The 16,399-nt window shown below is 39.2% G+C and overlaps 1 pseudogene; it reads right to left on the minus strand.

Moving 5' to 3' along the window:
• Positions 1–12,390: 12,390 nt before the first annotated feature.
• Positions 12,391–15,936, minus strand: LOC130844500 (eukaryotic translation initiation factor 2 subunit 1-like; annotated as a pseudogene).
• Between the last annotated feature and the right edge of the window lie 463 nt (positions 15,937–16,399).

A 16,399-nucleotide genomic window follows, 5' to 3' on the forward strand; every position in this document is an offset into this window, starting at 1 on the left:
TAAACAGGATAAAGTATACTTGTGTACATTAATCGATTTATTTTAGGACTGGGTCAGCTGAGCTGCCTGCGTGTCCTTACATGCTCATTTCCGTACCAGACTGGGAGCCTGAGAGCAGAGATTGTATCATAAACTTCTCGTTGTACCCCAGGCATGTACCCTGATGCCTGGTGCATAGTAGCTGCTCAACATGTCATACTAGGAAGTTTGACATTTCTGTTGGAAGTGTAACTATTCATTTCAGTATAGCTGCTTAATTGTATTAATTTTAAAGACACTGTATACCAAAGGAGTTCCATAAATCAATTAAGACAACCATTCTATTTTCAACAGAATTAGAGAAAAATAAAAACTTCTGATCACTGTAGGATTTATTCATTTCACACACACCTTTTCTCCTCGGCTTACACGGAAATCGTCCATTAAAACTACAGAGCTCCCAGTGGGAGATTGTATGCTGACAGTGAGATTTTAGAATCCAATAAAAAATAGATAAAACTGAATCTCAAATAATACAAACTAAACAACTGTACACACTAAAGCACACATTTAGGAAGAAGTTTGTCCTGCAGATCTGTAACAGGGGCCCGTGCGGCTCAGCCTGAGCCTGAGGTCACTTTGGCAGAAACACAGAGAGGTCGTAAAAAATAATGAAAACACTGCCAGACATTGCTTCCATCTTTGGCAGAATCTGAAAGGACACCCAATGAATAGGAGCGGTAACGCCACTCACTCTCCTGCCCCTTGCCTCCTACTTCTCATTTTCTCTTCTGCCATTCACTCCAAAGTTTCTCCACCCCTTTTCCCAAGCTCCCTGAAGACCCCTCCCCGCAGCCCACAGCTGTCCTCGTTTCCCTCCCCTTGCAGCTTTCCTCCCACCTTCATTCTTTTTTGTTTTGCCACAGATAATTTTTAACTCTTTCTAAAGCCGCTCCCATCTTCACATTTCCATATTTATTTATTTTTGTCTTAGAGGTTTCCAACACATTTTATTTTTCAGACCGCCAGTTTGTAGCTTTGAGGACCTACAAGCTTATCAGTTCCTATAAAACGTACAATTAATTCCAGTTCTGCAGCAGCCCCTCAGTCCTGCGCACTGAACTTATGGCTTGAGTTCCAGGCACACATGCGAAGAGGCTGCGCTTTGGCTCCTGAAGGACGATGCATCCGAGGTAGCGCCTCTTCCAGGGCTTCGTCTTCCCCGTGGTGGTTTCCTTTGGCAAGAAGTCAGCTGTTCTCTCGGCTTTGGTGCCTGCAGGCAGGAATCACGCAGAAGCAGGCAGCACAGACACGCAAGGGGTCAGTGCACTTGTGCTTGAGGACAGGAGCCCCTCCTACTCGTTTAGTGGGTAAAAATATGAGGAAGGCTCTGTTTTTAAGTAACACGGATAAACACCTTTTTAGATTGCCTCTTTGTTCTAGAACTACAGAATTTAATTCAAGAAAATACAGGTGTCATTGCTCTGATTAGGCCCAAGCAAAGTCCAGGGACCAGGCTGCAAGGTTCATCAACCCCCTGGGCAGATACAGATGGACAGGAGCTCTGAGGCCAAAGCAGGCTTCTCTCTGTTGTGTGGAAAAGAGGTAAAGAGGTAAATAGTTGTCATAGAAATTTTTTTCCTTTATTCCTGTCACACATGCCGAGTTGCTTTCCTTGTTGAAACTGTTCCAATATTTATAGCAAAAGGAAGGGGAAATCTAGAAAGACCTCTCTTTAAAAAAAAAAAAATTGTCACTCTGTGAAAGATAGCCTCCTCTCCCCCAAGTAAGGCATACCTGGAATGGAATCCAGAAACCAAAGTTGGGGTGAAATCAAATGAGCATAGAGGCCAGGAGTATTCTGATTCTGGAACAGGGAAATCAAGGAAAAGAAAACAGGTGGTCAAAAACAAGACCCTGGGGTCAGGGAGACCCAGGTTCAAATCTTGCACTGGGAACTTGACAACTATGGGAGTTTGAGCAGGTTATTGAACTCTTCCAAAGCTCTGTTTCCTTTCTGGAAAAATAATAGGACTGATTTTAAACTGTTAAAGACATGAAAGAAAAAGCAACTAGCATGGTGTACAAAGTAAATGCTTTCTTAAATTTCAGGTATTATGATGATTATTTTTATTATGGTCAAAATTTACCTCCAGGCCTGTTTATTTCCAGGACATGAGATTTTGTGGGGATAAACCTCATAGAGTGTTCCGTCTTTTTTGTGAGACCCTCAGTTCTTATTATAAAATTCTTTATTTTCCCTATTGTTTTATGCTTAGATAACATACATTATTCTACAAAGCATCTGTGGGGTTTTCAATAAGCCTTAAAACACCTTAGAGAATCTCGAGTTGCAGTGCTGATGGAATATCATAGACAGAGCTGCTATTATATGAACACACACATACACATGTACACATACAAAGATACACATGTGTGTGTGCGTAAGTGTGGGTGCATGTTTTTTAACCTTACCTTGCATTGTTACTGTAAGTGGCCAAACTCCCAGTCAGTTCTCTAACAGAGTCAACAGGTCAGGCAGGCTTGACTTAGGGCTTCCTAAGTGTGTGTTGAAGGTTTTCATATACATTTTCCCATTTATCAAGCCACTGTGAAATAATAAGCTACACTTCAGGCAGCCTACGGCAGCCTTATGAAATGGTGATGATTCATTTCTGAGATGAGTACAAATTCCATGGTAATCTTCCCCAAATTTTAATAAGGGTGAAACGAAGCCTTAATTAAGGAGTTCTTTGTGTTTTGTTTTGTTTTTTAAATCACAGCATCGGCAAGCTCTTCCTCGTGGCATCTTATCACTGTCATACAGGGACAGGCACATCTTTATCATGTGTGACAGAGGCTGAGGCATGGAGACACACAAAAATAACGGTGATGCACTTATTTTTAAGGACCCTACACTGTTGGCTGCTCTTTCAGGCATCTAACCCCAGATGGAGTTGCCTCTGTGCTTAGATGTGAGATGCTATTTTTATAGCAGAGCTCCTTCTTATTCCATTCTCTAAGAATCCCGGCCATTGCATTTAAAGTGTGGTCCTCTTTCTAGAGCGTACATTTTGCTAATTGGAGGTAGGGGCAGAGTTGTAAAATAGCATATTTTTGTTTCAAAAATTCAAATGGGCACTAAAGAGGATTTAAGCGAATTTAGCTTCTGTTGTGATTTCTCCAGCTACTCGCACATTGGCTGCAACCAATAGAAAAGCTGGGTAACTTGAATGTTGAATGATAAGAAGGAGGTTTAGAATATTAGGGTACACACTCAAATGAAGAAATGCTTGCCTTGCAATTTTGAAAAATGGTTTTGGTGAAGAATGTGTAACACCACGGAAATAGGTCTACAGCATATTACGTGAAGAGAAAAAAAAGCTACATGTACAGCATGATCTAATTTTGCTTACAATGCAAATAAATAGAAGTTACACTGAAGTGTTAGTATTAGGGCTCATTTTCAATTTCTTCTTCTTCCTTACCTGCATATTCCTCATAGTATCTATAATGCATAGGTACGAATTTTGTAATTGTAAAAAAGATCTTTAAAATGTAAGCTATGATCTTGTTGTAGCGAAGATGGCGTAAAACACTCCACTCTGTCTCTCCCACTGAATGCAACTATAAAGCTTGGATAGAATAGAAGGAGGAGGCTTCTGAGAATTATAACCATGGATGGTGGCAGGTGAATCAGGCAAAGAGACCAGACTTTCAACTCCCACTGAACCAGTGGTGAGTTTATCATTTTTTCCTTCCAATATCATCCAGCCAGGAATCAAAGGTAGCCTATAGCCTGAAATTCATGCCAGATGTGGACAGAAAGAGCATCAAGAGAAGACCTCCCTTTCTTGTCTGTGGAGCAGAAAAAGGCCAGAGTGATTAAGGACAATACCCTGGGCTTGTTCTTGCCTTTTTTTTCTCTTCTCTGCCATGATAACCCCCAAGCAATCCTTTGATGGTACTGGTGGTGGCAGAGTGATCTAAATGGCAGTGGGAGGGCACCTTAAACCTTCTTTCTGATCAAAGGAACTGTGTCCCAAGACTGCACAGTGGACACACACATCTATGTATTCTGTGGCCTGTTCTCCTCCCACCACTTGGCCTTGGACACAGGAAGGTACAGGAAGTTCATGAAGCAGTGGGGAACCTCAAGCCCCAGATTTCTGCTCATAGAACTGGGCAGGGAAATCCTATAGCACAAGACAATGTTGATGGAATTACAGAGAGGATCAAGATCAAGAGGGTGATTCCATGAAGTTAGGTATGAATTCCTGAGTACACCTCCTACCTGGGCATGACCCTATCAGCATTCCATAGGCCTTGAGAACTGAGCACAGGGTCACCAACTAGCCACCCAGACTGATCTGAGTAGCACTAAAAATACTTTGAAAACAGAATTACGTGGCAGCCAGAACCCAGAGAGGGCAGGTCAGAATCTGTGGCCCAAACCCAATCTTGGTGATTGCCTACCAAAACAATGGGAACAATTGCAAGAAGAACTACAAAATCAACATCCCCTTTAGAATGTAAATAAGACCCAGGGATTCTAGTACGGTATTCAAAGTTTCCAGGATATAATCCAAAATTAGTTGGCATACAAGGAACCAGGAAAGTCTCAACTCAGTGGAAAAGACAATTAACATGTCAACCCTGAAGTCACACAGATGTTGGAATTACCGAAGACCTCAAAGTTGCTATCAGAACAATGCTCCCAAAAGTACATGGCCTAAACATACCAAATAATAGATGAAGAATGTCAGAATACCTAAAAAAAAAAAAACCCTAAATATATACTGTCTTCACAAAACCTTTTTATATATGTAGGTTAAAAGTGAAGGGATGGGCAAAGATATGCTTCACATACATGTATCAAAAGAAAGCTAGAATATCAGCCTTAATGTCAGACAAAGTATATTTCAGAATAAGGAGAATTACTAGGGCCAAAGAGAACATAACGTAATGGTTAAAAAAAAAGTAAATTCATTGACTCATAATAATCTAAATATGTATGTACCTAGCAACACAGCATCAAGATATATGAAGCAAAAGCTGATCAACTATACTCCAACTTTAAAAAAAGCAAGGAAGTCTTCAAAGACTACCAGATTCAGTCACAAAAACTCAGAGGCCAACTTGAAGTTGCTTATTTGATCATCACTAGGGATGTGAACTGGAATGGATTGATACACCATCAAGTATATTGAAATCCATGAGTTCATATTGATGCAAATGAAAAAAAAAATCTGGTCACCTTTGGGGGATGCACATTGGTAAATAAGGAGAAAGAATATTAATTAATTAAATAACTAATTAATTAATTTTTTAAAAAGCTGATAAACCTGGGAGGAGAGGTGGGCAAATTCTTAATTCTATTTGGAGACTAACACTCCCTTAGTCATCAATCAAACAAGCAGACAGAAAATCAGCATGGATATGGAAGAACTGAACAGCCCCATAAACTAACAGTAGCTAATTAAAATTTAAAGAACACTCCACCCAACAACAGCATAATACACATTCTTTTCAGGTGCACATGGAACATTCAACCAGGTCATAAAACAAATCTTGACAAATTTAAAAGAATTTAACAAAGTATATTCTCTGACCATATAGAATTAAGCTGGAGCTATATCAATGGATCAACAAATGGTTGGAACCATTAAACATTTACATGCAAAACCTGAAGCGCTACTTAAACCTTATACCATAAACAAATATTAATTCAAAATAGATTATAAATCTAATTATGCAAAAATAAAATATTTAGAAGAAAATTTAGGAGAAAATCTTTATAACCTGGAGTTAGACTCCTTAAAATGACATTAAAAGCACAATCTATAGAAGAAAAAATATCGCTAAATTAGATTTTATCAAAAGTAAATATTTTGTTTTATATAAGATTCTATTAAGATAATGAAAAGATAACCTACACAATGGGGTAAAACACTTCCAAATCATACATCTAGCAAAGGCTTCATGTTCAAAATATATTTTTTAAAATGTCTCAAAACTCAACAGTAAGAAAACAAACAACCTAATTTAAAACCTAGGAAAAAGACTTGAACAGACACCTCGCTAAAGAGGATATAAAGATGGCAAATAAGCCCCTGAAAAAAATGCTCAACATCATTTGCCATTAGGAGAATGTAAATTAAAACCGTGGTGAAAAATCACTACCTATCTTGTAGAAAATATAATTCTTAAAAAAAACAAAAACAAAAACCTCACAGAAGCAAGTGTTTGTGAGGATGTAGAACAAACTGAACTCTCACACATTGTTGGTGAGAATGCAAAATGGTCCAGCCACCCTGGAAAAAGAGTTTGGCAGTTTCTTATAAAGCTGCACATACGCTAACCACATGACCCAGCAATCCAACTCCTGGGTACTTACCCTAGGGAAATGAGTACTTGTGTTTACGCAAAAACATATACATGACTGTTTATGGCAGCTCTACTCATAATTGCAAAACTTGGAAACAACCCAAATTCCTTCAAAGGCATGAGTTGTCGCTAAATGAAACAACCTGGATGAATCTCACATTATGGTGAAAGAAGCCAATCTCAGAAGGTTACATTACATACAAATAAATGATTCCATTTATTTGACATTTTGGAAAAGGCAAACAGTGATGGAGAACAGATCAGTGATTACCAGGGGCTACAGATTGGAGGAGGATTTGATTACAAAGGGGCAGTATGAAGAAGTGTTTTGGGTGATAAAACTATTTTCTATTCTGGTTATCATGGTAGTTACATGAATCTACACAAGTGCTGAAACTCAGAGAATTCAACATCCAAAAATGTCAGTTTTTTGGTATGATAATTAAGCTTTTTTTTAAAAAAAAGATGTAAGCTCTACAGATATCCCAAAGACAAAATTTCTTTATTTCATCAGCTGCTCACAACATGAAACACGAATTCACAATTTTCTGATTGGTAATGTTATTCTCTTTTTCTTTTCTGAAATATTCAAGGTAATCATACTGTCAGATATTTAGACATAGGTAATGTCTATTTCTTGGGAAGAACTTACTGAAGCAGCAGAAACATTAAAAAAAAGAAAGAAAAAGGCTAGAGACTTCAAGTTCTAGAAGTCTAACCCTCAAAAATGCTTTCCCATAGGAGACAAAACATGCTTCATCTCTTGACAGACCAAAATTTCAAGAAAAGGAAGTTATCAGTTGAAACAGGATCACAGTTTTGTACAGCAACAGGCCCGTAGCATGTTATCAAGAAGTCATTATATCTAGGTGAAGAGCTTCTCAAGCAGAGGGGTGACTCAAGGTAGGAAGGAGCGAGACTCCTCCAGGAACTACACAAGGCCAGTGGCTGGAGCACAGAGACACGGAAGCAAGGTGGGGAAGAGGATGGAGACGTGGCAGAGCTCAGGCCATACAAGCCTGGTCAACACACTAATAAGTCTGATTTTATTCTTAGAAGAGTAAGACTTCTTTGATAGTTTCTTAAGTAACGTGATCGGATTTGCTTCTCCCATCCTTATATATTTTGTTAAATTGTTGTAAAATATATATAACATAAAATTTACCATTTTTACCATTTTTAAGTGTGGAGTTCAGTGGCATTAAGTACATTCACATCACCACCATCTGTCTCCAGAACTTTTTCATCTTCCCAAACTAAAACTCCATAGCCAATAACTCCCCACTCTCCTCTTCTTCCAGCCCCTGTTCTGCTTTCTGTCTCTAAGAATTTGACCACTCTAGGTACCTAATATACATAGAATCATACAGTATTTTTGTTTGTAATTGTCTTCTTTCACTTAGCATAACACCGTCAAGGCTTATCCATGTTGTAGCATATGTCAGAATTTCCTTTTTTAAGGCCCGGTAATATTCCATTGTATGTATATAACACGTCATGTATCTAGTCACGGTGGCTTGCACTAGAGTATTGGTGATAAACAGAGAGAGAAGTAACCGGATAGAAGAGATATTCAGGGAAAATTAACAGGACTTGGGGAAGGATGCATATTAACTGCCTGGGGTTAAGGATGCAGGCAACGTGCTAGACACTGTGAGCCATGTGTTTTCATTTTTGGGTCAAAGAGTGAAGGCCACTGACCACGTAGGTAGCACAAACATAGCACTTGGAGAGTTTCTGGGAGCGGGGTGACTGTCCAGTCTGTGGTGGCTACCTGGAGTATGCCACACACAGAGGTCCTGTCTTTGGGAGATTACTGTCTAATTCAAAAGATTAGAAAATATTCATTGCAAAAAAAGCTATAGCATGAGTAAAAGGCAAAATAAAAAGGAACTGACTTTTTTTTGAAAACCTATATATATAGGTTCCACTTGGCCTTCCATTGCTGCAGCCACCCTGTGTCACAGGATGCAGTAGGATCCTGTCCGTAGCTCCTCCCTGCTTCCGGGACCTCAGACCAAAAACCACAGATCATTTCTCAGAAACAGGCCCCAACCACAAAGAAAAATAATTCTCAGAAGGGTGCTAGAAGACACAAGTTACTGATAAAATGGGCTGGGTTGCCACAGTTGCTCAGTTCCATCTTTTTGTTCCCCATTTGAATGTGTAAGAACATTGCCATGTTGCTGAAGAAAGGATGGAGAAAGCAGAATGTCTGCCACGGAGTGTGGGACTTCCTCGCCTCACCACATGCAGACTCTTGATAAGAGAGGGACCCGAGAAGCAGTCATATAGCCACACAAGGCCAGGCAATGTGCTGCAAGGTTTGCATGTACTCGCTTAGTTAATTCTCACAATGACCATGTGACGTTATTCGGATAGCCTCATCCCCATCTTTATATGGATGAGAAGTTCAGAGATATTGAGTTATTGCCCCAAGTCACACACCCAGTAGGCACAGCACCAGGTCCCCTCTTTGCCAAATAATGAGAATAAATGCTCAGAAGGTGACCATATAAAAAGATTGCCTCAATCAACGATGTTCTGGGATAGTATCTTGAAGGGAAGGATTTTCATGTATAAAGGGGAGGAATTGTAGGAGTAGAAGGAATGACTGGAGAGTAACTGGTGTTTGAGGGAAGTGAATGGAGGTAGTATGCCTGGAAGGCATTTCAGATTATGTGAGGGAACTCAGACTGAGCTCTGTCAGCAGTGGGCAGCCACTGAAGGATTTTAAGCAGAAGACTGAAATGAACCAAATACTTATAACCCTTTAAAAATATAGCAAGGGTTATAATCTCTGTCTCAGTGGAGGTCTGATATTAAATGCCAAATCCAAAGTGAGGTGTAAGAGCACCTCTTTTTAAAAAAATCTCTCTATACCTTTTCTTCCAGCTCTCTTGACATATAACATAGTGTACGTTTAAAGTGTACAACATAATGATTTAATACATGTGTATATTTGCAAACATTTTGTAATAATATTTTCTGTTGATCGAATAGGAAGAAAATTCAGTTTTGGAGCGTGGCTGATGAACATTTGGTTAGCTGTTGGTAGTTTAAAAAGGTTTCCCTCAGCTTCATCACACATCACTGTTCCCGAAATGTCAAGTTCAGACATTGACACAGACAAAGCCACAACTCTTTCTACAGAGGTCATCACTGGTGGTCGTACCACTATGGGGGCATGCCCTGCAAACACAGGAATTCTGAGAAATTCTCTTTTGCTCAGTTCCCATCAAAACATTTTAATATAATAATGTACATTATATTTTAAACATATCCCCGATAGCCAAAAATATCTGTTCGACTAATGTTGCACACATCTAATGATTAGAAGGATTTTTCACAGATGAGCTTTTGATATTAAACCACGCTCCTTCTCTAGTATTCACATATTATGATAGGTGCCTCAGGACACATTCACATCACCATAGGACACGTGGCCCTGAAGTTCTGTGTCATGAGATCAGATGAGTCAGAGTGGGTGGAAGGAGTTGCCTTTCCTACACCAGGTTGGCTAATCACAGCTTGTCTGCACACAGAAATGACTGCAAACCATGTAAATAGACTGGATCACATTCAAATTGCTATACTTTTTATGTATAATTTTTATTTTTTAGCCACATGTGGGATCCTAGTTCCCTGACCAGAGATGGAACCTGAGCCCCCTGCATTGGAAGCGAAGAGTCTTAACCACTGGACCACCAGGGAAGCCCCTGCTATACTTCTAACTCAACCTTTCCTTAGCTGAATCCCAAAAGTGCCCATGCTCACTCTACCACCATCCAACAAGAAAGGGAAATGGAAGGGAAGTGATCTGTATTGTGCATATATTACAATATCATATGACCAACATGAGCATATTTCCAGGCTCCTCCTAGGGTCCGGGAAGGAGTGTGTACTATGAGGAGCCCTGAAACTTAAACTCCATTAGTTTCATGGTAAATCTGCATCTTATTAGGATGGAATCTGGAGGGGCAACCATACTTGGGAAACAAGAAACAGAGAAGTTACTACAATTAAATTCCAATTTAGCATAATTGGTTTTTTTTTAATGTGGGTTTAGAGCGCAGATTTTCCTTTTATTTTTATTTACATATCAACTATTCATTGACCCTTGACACTGAGGTAGATACTGAGGTTAAACAAATAAATATGACTCTTGGATCCCTTTAATACTAGCTGTGTAGGCAAATACACTATAATCTATTCAGTGCTGGGAACCCCAAGGAGAGAGCATCCAGCTTGCTGGGGCTGGGGGCGTGGTGCATTTCCAAAGAAGGCTTCCTAAGGCCGGTGCCTCCTTTGAGTATTGAAGAGGCCACGTGAGTTTGCCCGGTGGGCAAGGAGGGCAAATGCTTTTTAGATGGAGAGAGCTGGGTGCAAATGAACCAAGGTGAGACACAGCAGAGTGACTTCAGGGGAGAGTAATTAGTGTGCTAAGGCCAGACCCAGGGTGCACAGTTGGGGTTGGCATGAAAGGAGCCCAGTACAGAAAGGAGGACATGGCAAAAAGGGCTGGTGTGAGGACAGCTGGAGCTGTGAGTACGTGGGCAAGAGGTCTAGGAGAGAAGGGAGAGATGCCTAAGCTGAAGGGGCAGGAATGATGTTTTAAGGACCATGTTAGGCGTTGGTGATAATTAACTGAATATTGGATTTGAGGGAGATGTAGGAGTTCTAGTATGAAGGCTTAGACTTCTTGCAACTATAACTGTTATAAACCCACGTTATTAGAGACATTTTTAAATACAAAGGAGAAGTAAGAGAACCCCCAGGATGAACTCCCACGTGCCCATTACTCAGCTTCAATAACATTTACCAATCTTGTATAAATACCACTCAAAAGATTAACTGATAAAACTTACTCTAAAACTCAAATAATTATAAAAGTATAGTAATAATGTATGAATTGATACACTTTTGGTGGTATCTCAGATACTTGAGGAGAAAGGAATATTCAGTAAACAGTGTGGGGCAACGAGTTAACCATTTGGGAAATAACTAAGTTGGAGTCATACCTCATTGCATACTTAAAAGACACACTGGGGGGAAATGGAGGAAAAGATTTTAAATGCTATAAAAAAATAGAATAAAATATATCTGAACATTTAAATTTTAAGGTTGGAAAGAACTTTCTAAGTATAAATTAAATAGAAAAACAATTACAAAAGAAAAGAAGCTTGGTTTTAGCAAAAGAGTTTCTGGAAAACCTTCTTCAAGTCAATAATGGTGAAAAATTGAGAAAAAAATGATAAACTCAAAAAATACATTACAAAGAGTTTATTTATTTACATTATGAAGTGCCCTTACAAGTTAACAAGAAAAAGACAAATGCCAAAGAAAAACCAGCAAAGAACGTGAACAAATTAGAAAAGATTTAAATCACATAACCATATAGAAGGAAAAACATAAATTTTACTAATCAGAGAAATTATAATGAAACCGAAAGTCTGCTTTGGCTTATCAAAAGTGGCAAAGTTAATTCTTAAAAAACATATTAGAATTGATGGAAGTACTGGAAATTGGCAGCCTCATGTACCAACAATGGGAATGTAAACGCTTACAATCTTTCTGTGAAGTTTACGGATAGGTGCATTTTTTTTTTTAGTATCTCAGAAATGTATTTAAAGTTTGCTTGATACTTTTCATATAGAAAGGTTGGGACTATTTGCTCTGGGTGTCCTTGTAAATCTCACGGAGGCACTGAATTACAAAGAGGTGCCAATCTGGAGACATCAGAAATGGAACCCACAAGCCCAATTTTATGACTGTTCTTAAAGATTTTCTCTAGTGAAATCAGGCCCCTCCCTTAAAAAATGCTCAAGGTGTTGGAGCTACTGGGTGAAAACAGCTGACACTTAGGAGGACATTTCATGTTTTGGTCTGTCAGAACATTTAAATACTTAGAAATAAAAAATATTCAGCTTTGAAGTTTTCTATACTGGAAAACATTCAAGTCTAGGGTTTATAGCCAGGAAGGCTGCTTTGTGTTCCTTAAACTGGACGCTGTTTCCCACAAAGTTAATCTTCGGCTTTGGCTTCCATTTCTTCCTCATCATCATCTCTATCCACTTCTGCATTTTCTCTTTCAAGCCTCTCCAGCTGCCTTGCAGATTCAGTCGCATCTGTATCTGTGACCACTTTGGGCTCCATGTGAACACTGAAGATGCCCCTCTTTTCCTCAATGTTTTCTTTGATAACAGCCATAGCCTGATTGAGGACAGAGAGGCCTTCTGTTCTCTCCAGGGTGGTTATAGTCATTACATACTGGAGAGGAGCCATTAGATTAATTCTGATGGGCATGGTTTCTGTAGAACAATTCAAACCTGCTCTCAGGGCTTCTTTTACAGCATCGATGCCGTCATGACCATAACAAGTCAACTTCAATATCTGGTCGAATTTTGACAGCCTGTGGGGTCAGACGTCTATTAATATTGTTAATGAGTACTTCCCTTTCATCTTCATTCAAATCTAAGCTATCCAAAATAGATGGGTCTGAGACTGAGTGCTTAAATTCACCATAGGCACCATACCCGGGTCTTTTGTGCTTGTCATCAAAGACCCAAGCAGTCCTCTGGAACAGGCTTTCCAGCTGCTCGTCCTTGGTGTATTCTAAGACCTCAGCAACATGACGAAGAATGCTGTAAACAGTTTTGGATTTGATAAATTTGTCTTCACATTTGATTGCTTTCTCTGGAGAAACTCTTCTTTTTGACAAATCGATGTATGCTTCTTCTTTGTCCACTCTGATGACAACCATACATTCATTCCTGGCGATTAATTCTGTGCTTTGTAATTAGCTTAATAAAATAATAAAAGATGCACTCATAGATATTTGTACAAGAATGTTGATCAGAATGGCAGTTATAACAGTGAAATGTTGGCAACCCTGTAAACATTCAAGGGGCAAATGTTGAAATTTATTGTGGTAAAGGCATGCATTGCATATGACACAGCTGTTAAAAAATCACATTTTCAAGTTTTTTGATGTTGTAGGGCATTTCTCATAATGTATTATGTATTGTGAAAAGTATATGACCCTATTTTAATTTAAAAAGGGATATGTGACTACTGGACATATCCCCAGAGAAAACCATAATTCAAAAAGACACTTGCAACCCAATGTTCACTGCAGCACTATTTACAATAGCCAGGACATGGAAGCAACCTGAGTATCCATCGATAGAGGAATGGATAAAGAAGATGTGGCACATATATACAATGGAACATTACTCAGCCATAAAAAGGAATGAAACTGGGTCATTTGTAGAGACGTGGATGGACCTAGAGCCTGTCACGCAGAGTGAAGGAAGTCAGAAAGAGAAGAATAAATATTGTATCTTAACCATATATGTGGAATCTAGAAAAATGGTACAGATGAGCCTGTTTGCAAGGCAGAAATAGAGACACAGATGTAGAGAACAAACATATGGACACCAAGGGGGGAAAGCAGGGCTGGGGATGAATTGGGAGATTGGGATTGACATATATACACTACTATGTATAAAATAGATGACTAATGAGAACCTACTGTATAGCACAGGGAACTCTACTTAGTGCTCTCTGGTGACCCTAAATGGGAAAGAAATCCAAAAAAGAGGGGATCTATGTATACATATGGCTGATTCACTTCACTGTACAGTAGAAACTAACACAACATTGAAAAACAACCATACTCCAATAAAAATTTTTAAAAAATAAAGAGATATGTGTATGTATGTAATACACATATGGTTATACATAGTAAAAATGACTGACATTAAATACACTAAAATGTTAACCATGATTATCTCTTAGAGATGGAATCTGGGTGACTATTTTTATTCCATGTACTTTTCTGTACTTTCTACCATGAACAAGCATTACATACATAATCATAAAAAGAATGTTATTTTGTTTATGGAAGTTCATTTGTTTGTATTCTGTTCCTGAAATGATTTCAATATTGAAAAAAGAATAGACTTATTACTTCACAAATATGAAGAGCAATGTCAAAATCCATAATGTGAATATTTGTTTGCCTGGGGGCAAAGTTTTCAAATCAAGAACTGCTCAGTTGAATAAAGGATGCTGCCTATTCGGAGCCTGGCACGTACTTTGATTTCATGCAGAATGTTGAGACATGTACAGTTATCTCTGTAATATGACCTGAGTGCCTGGTCTCACAAACAGTCTGTTTTCTGGTTTATGTCTTGCACTGCACATATATCATGGGATGGCTGTCCACTCAAAGAAAGAAGAAATCCACTGTGCTGTGCACCTTACAAATATTTTTTGTGTATTTGTATAATATTCATATAAAACACAAATATTTTCACATATTTATCATACTTCTAGCCTGAGATGGTCACTTCAAGAGGTAGGGAGATTATTTCTTTCCTAGGTAATGCTTTTCAGTTTTAAATAATTGTGCAAGGAACTTCCCTGGTGGTGAAGTGATTAAGAATCCACCTGCCAATGCAGGGGACACAGGTTCGATCCCTGGTCCAGAAAGATCCCACGTGCCGTAGAGCATCTAAGCCCGTGTATCATAACTACTGAAGCCCGTGCACCTAGAGCCAGTGCTCCGCAACGAGAAGCCACTGCAACGAGTAGGCCCCACTCGCCCCAACTAGAGAAAGCCCGCAAGTAGCAAGAAAGACCCAACACAGCCACAAATAAATAAAATTTTAAAAAATAAATTTTAAAAATAAATACCATTTAAAAAAAATAATTGCGCAAGAAGGATCTTTCATTTTTGGGTAAACTCTAATTGCCTAAAAGTTCCTCTCCTCAATGTGGTGCTTCCCTTCCAATCCTGGAGGTGAGCATTCCCATCCACTCCCAACGTCCTTTTCTCCACTTTGGACATCCTTGAAAAACTTTTCAGTTCCTGGAAAAGTTTCACACACAATGTGATTTCTGGAATTTTCTCCTCTTACTGGTATGGTATATTGCCCTGTATCCATTGTCATGAAATGTGGCGCCAGAGGTGTACACAATCTTCAGATGTGATTTAACCTGTGCAGAGTGCAGGTTACATCACAGAGTGCAATGTCCCCCTCTCCCTGGGTGGGGACAAACGTCCGCCGTTCAGGCTAAGGTGGCTTTAGCTGTTCTAGCAGCTGCATCATCCACTAACTCACGCATTGAGGTGGGTCTACAAAACAAAACAAATAAAAAAATCTTCCCAAGTGCTTTTCAAACAAGGTTTTTGTATTAATCTCCTTGAGCTGCCATAACAAAACACAGACTAGGTGGCTTAAACAACAGAAATTTATTTTGTCACAATTCTGAAGGCTGAAAGTTCAAGATCAAGGTGCCAGGCAACTCAGTTTCTGGTGAGGACCCTCTACCTGGCTTGCAGATGCCACCTTTCTTGGGTCCTCACATGGCCTTTGCTGTGTGTGTGGGAAGAGAGTGAATGCGCTGGTCTCTCTTTCTCTTCTTATAAGGACACTAATTCTACTACATTAAAGCCCCACCCTTATGACCATGTTTAGCCTTAGTCACCTCCTTACAGGCCCCATCTCCAAATACAGGCACATTGAGTGTGAGGACTTCAACATGTGAATCTGAGAAGGCCATGATTCAGTCCACAGCAGGTCTTTTTGTGAAGCTAAGAGAAATCGGTGTAAATACTTCCATTCTTGCCCATCCACAATTAAACCTGCACAGAGCAACCAGAATGAACAACTGAAACTATAGGTCTGATCAAGTCACTGCTGTTCTCAAAACCCTTCAAGATATTCCTTTTAAGTAAGTCCCCTACATACGAATGAGTTCTGTTCCAAAAGCATGTTCATAAGTCCACTTTGTTCGTTAAGTCCAGCAAAGTTAGCCTAGGTACCCACCTAACATAATTGGCTATATAGTACTGTACTGTGATAGGTTTGTAACACTTTTCACACAAATAATACATAAAAAACAAACACAAAAAGTAAACAAAACATTTTTAATCTTACAGTGCAGTACCTTGAAAAGTACAGTCGTACCAGCTACATCACTGCTGATGTATGCTTGCTTCCGGATATCCTGGGCTTGAAATAAA

Source organism: Hippopotamus amphibius, chromosome 2 (genome assembly GCF_030028045.1).
Source record: "Hippopotamus amphibius kiboko isolate mHipAmp2 chromosome 2, mHipAmp2.hap2, whole genome shotgun sequence".
Classification (NCBI taxonomy): Eukaryota; Metazoa; Chordata; class Mammalia; order Artiodactyla; family Hippopotamidae; genus Hippopotamus; species Hippopotamus amphibius.